Raw genomic sequence first — 4,643 nt, forward strand, 5'->3', positions numbered from 1 at the left:
TAAACAGACATTTAAAAAATTGTTCTAAAAGTGAAAATACTTCTGACATGCAGGCTGGTGTATTTGTCTGGATTTGAGATGAGAAAAATATTACTAAGACTTTTAGGTCTATTAAAGCCATGGTTCATAAAAGCACAACAAAGTCTATAACGGGGGTGTCAAACTCAGTCACAGAGGGGGCCGGATTCTGAATTCAGGTCTAACCTGAGGGCCTAACAGGGTCCACTTTTAACCAAACTGTCAACCTCATTTTCACTGGTAATACATTATAGGGGGAAAAATAAGCACTGATGATAAATGATTCTGAGATTTAAAAAGTCAAAACGATGTTAAAAAGATCAAAATCTGAGATAAAAAGTCAAACTTATTAGTGCAAAAGGTCAAAGTACAAAATTAGATGTTAAGGTAATGCTTTTAAAAGGCAAAGATATAAAAAAGAAAATCACAACCATGTTTTTAAGGCCAAAATATGACTTGAGGTTTAAATGTGAACCTAAAAGGTCAAAATATGAGATAAAAGTCATTATAAATAGAAAAGCCCTAAATATTGGACAAAAGTCAAAATAATGAATTGACAAAGTAAAAATAGGAGAATTTTTTTAATTTAAAAGGTCAAAATATGGGCTAAAAAGTCCAAATAATAAATGTAAAAGGTCAAAATATAAGATAATCATCTAAATAATAGAAGTCATAATTGTGCTAAATCCAAAACATAAAATGAAAATAAATGAATTTCCCACATTTCTTGTCATCTTTTTATTTTTACTCTTATCTATCTTAAATATCTTATATTTTTTACATGTTTATGACTGAAGGGTACTTGATATCATCAAGGTTAAGTTTACATTTTCATACTGGAGGAAATCTGCAGAAATCATATTTTAGGGCCAGTTACACTAAGAATTTCATATAACCTTGTGGGCCGGTTATAACTGTACCACGGTCCGGATTTGGCCCCTGTGCCTTAGTTTGACACCCTTGGTCCGTAAGTATCAGAAATCTAGGATGTAGCCCCCTCCTGTGGATGATAAGCAGTACTGTAACTCAGTAGAACGGGGCTGTATGAAATAAGTTCTACATAACGACACCAATAATGTCTGTTACATTAAAGAGGTCGTGTCATTCTAACCCCTCTGTGAGTTCAAGAATCCAACATGCTGCGGCTTAGACCGTAAAGTTAGAGATGTAAAACTGAGCGATCACAAACAGATCAACCACAGCAGCTGTCAGTCCAAACAGCTACAGCTTCAATCTAAACCAGTGTTACTCAACCAAAGAGCCAAATTCATGAGCCACTGTCTAAGCAGTGAAAGGTGGTGAAAAAATAAGTTAAAGCTGGCAAAAATGCACTGAAAAAACTGATTTTGACCCTTAGTATTTGTAACTGTGTTCAAATAAGTTGGTTCGAAATGTGTTAAAATAATGTTAAAAAGTTGTGCTAAACTAAAGTGATTTTAACTGGTTAAAAGTCATCTTAAAAATGTGTTCAGGCTAATTGATTTTAAATGTGTACCAGCAACATAAAAAACTGTCTTTAAATCAGGACCACATACTGCCCTGTCTGAGCATGCGCTGAAAAAAATGTTTTGTTGATCCTTCTTAATTTCATTAATTTTAACAGTTGCACAGAATATGTTTATCTAGATCTAGATATATTTTTTGTTGACTGAACTTAATGTTTTGAAGTAATCTCAGATGAATAATACAGGTAAGTTTAACTTAATCATTTTGTGTAGCAGGGGCTAAAGTTTTTTTAAGAAAAGTCAACTAAACTGAGGTTAAACAGACTCAAATAAATGGAGTTGAATAACTCAATTTTAGCAGTTGCACAAAAGAAATTTGCCTAGATTCCACATATGTTTTTAAGTTGACTCAACTTATTATTTTTCAGTAATTCCAAATTAATTTAGTTATAGTTTTAGCTCAACAAATTGCCAACACTTGGTAATTACTCAAATTATCTGAGTGATGACAAATTTACAGCTTTCCCAGAATGCCTTTGGGCACTAAACCTTTATGCACTCAGTCTGCTGCTGCTGTCGTGGTCAGGACACTCTTTAAAAAGAGATTTTTAATCTCAATGAGGTTTTCTCCTGGTTAAAGAAAGGTTAAACTAAATAAATAAATAAAATGCACCATGAGTGAAGTTGCTGTCTCAATTAAAGACGTCCCGCCTATAGGGGGCGATGTCACTGTTGTTAATGTCACTGACTGGTAGATGGCACGTCGACATTGGTGAAACTTCAGCTACTGGCTCAGTGGATGACTAACAGTCATTTCTACAAATGATTGCACCAGTTAGTCCACCACAAGTTCTTATAACTCCAAAAGTCGCGTGTAGTAGTGTAGTTTACTTCTTATTTTTCAGGCAACAAATTTCCTTTTTTTTTTTTTAGCTCAACTCATCTTGTTTTACAGTGTACTAAATTTGAGGTAATATACCTCTAATATGTTGAGCTAAAACTATAAGAAAAGTAATTTATAATTACTTAAAAATAATAAGTTGAGTCAACTTAAAAACATTTGGAGTCTAGGCAAATATATTTTGTGCAACTGCTAAAATTGCTAAAATTGAGTTAATTCGACTCCATCCATTCAAGTCTGTGTAACCTCAGTTTAGTTGACCTTTCTTAAAAAATTTAGCACCAGCTACACACAATTATTAAGTTAAATTTACCTGTATTATTCATCTGAACATTTTCTATGCAACTGCTAAAATTAAAAAAATTAAGTTGGATCAACAAAACACTTTTTTCAGTGTGGTCAAAAAGGAACAAAAATGCACATAAAAATGGGGGAAAAGGGGCAAAATAGGCATAAAATGGCAAAATCAGACAAAAAAAATGAGTTACAGGTGGAAAGATGGCCAAAAAGTGTCAAAAATGTGTGAAAAATGACTAAAATGGGCAAAAAGTGGCGAAAGGTGGGGAAATGTGCAAAAGGGTGGCAAAAATGGAGAAAAATGGCATTTAATGGTGAAAGGCAGCTTAAAGAGGCAAAACATGGCAAAAACAGGATAAAAGAGGCAAAAACTGCTGAAAAAAGACCAAAAATGGGTAAGAAGTGATCAATTATGTTATTTATAATATATTATATATTATTTATATAATAATTTTCATCAATCGATGAGTAAAAAAATAAAAAATGAAAACAATGAAAATCAAGAAAAATTTAGATACATGGTTTTGGTCCAACGTCAGCAAATAAATGAATATATGCTCATTACCAGCATCATGTGGTTTCCTCTGACTCTATATGACATTTTGATGAAGCCTACTGCATCCCACCTCACCTCACAATTACCCACAATTCATTGTTTCATTTCATATCAACTACAGATTAACTGACCCATAATCTATCCTACAGCTCTGTTTGGATTGTGGCTCTCACTTAAGTATTTCTAGATGATGTGGCTCTGTGGTAGAAGTCCAGCCTTTATGCTTCAACAATAAATGTGGGACATGAGAACAGAATAAGCCGCATCGTTGTTGTGCACATGTCTGCTGTCATCGTCCAGATTACCTCTGAACATTAGGATTAGTTATGATCAGTTTACGTTTCCTATGTTTTTATAGGCCTCTGATTAGAAGTGTGCTTTATGAACTGGTCATTTGATTATTGTGGACTATTGTGACAGTGGATTATTGCTAACTCTGAGTAAGCTGCAGTCTCCAATGGCACATTTTCTAGAATAGTTATTGTGACTAAACAGTTTGCTGATTAGAACAATCCTGCCTCCACTCCTACGACTGAGTTAAGTTTTTTATGTAGTATTTTGTTTGATTGAAAAGAAGCATAATATCACAAACTGAAGAAATCTTCTATATGACTGTTGGCTCCGCCCACAGAAAAAGACACAGGTTCAGACCATAAAAAATTTAATATGAGAGGTTATCATGACTGTGGCCTGTTGTGCTTGTGAAGTCTAATAGATTGTGTTCATGGATCATCTAAGAGATCAGGAAACTCGCCATTAGTTTGGCAAACCAGGGGGGCCCCAGACAGCATGTGGCATTTAGGGCCCCACAGAGGAAGGAAGAGCCCTGAAGATGTGACCAGTGACTGTTACCTCCACTGGGATCTACTGCACAGGTGTGCACTGCTGTCCACCTGTACAGACCCTACCTAACCCTAACCCTGACACTGACCCACCTGTACAGACCCTACCTAACCCTAACCCTGACTCACCTGTACAGACCCTACCTAACCCTAACCCTGACCCTGACCCACCTGTACAGACCCCACCTAACCCTAACCCTGACCCTGACCCACCTGTACAGACCCTACCTAACCCTAACCCTAACCCTCACCCTGACCCACCTGTACAGACCCCACCTAACCCTAACCCTGACACACCTGTACAGACCCTACCTAACCCTAACCCTGACACTGACCCACCTGTACAGACCCTACCTAACCCTAACCCTGACCCACCTGTACAGACCCCACCTAACCCTAACCCTGACCCTGACCCACCTGTACAGACCCTACCTAACCCTAACCCTGACCCTGACCCACCTGTACAGACCCCACCTAACCCTAACCCTGACCCTGACCCACCTGTACAGACCCTACCTAACCCTAACCCTAACCCTAACCCTGACTCACCTGTACAGACCCCACCTAACCCTAACCCTGACCCT

This window comes from Cheilinus undulatus, linkage group 2 (genome assembly GCF_018320785.1).
Source record: "Cheilinus undulatus linkage group 2, ASM1832078v1, whole genome shotgun sequence".
In the NCBI taxonomy this organism is placed as follows: Eukaryota; Metazoa; Chordata; class Actinopteri; order Labriformes; family Labridae; genus Cheilinus; species Cheilinus undulatus.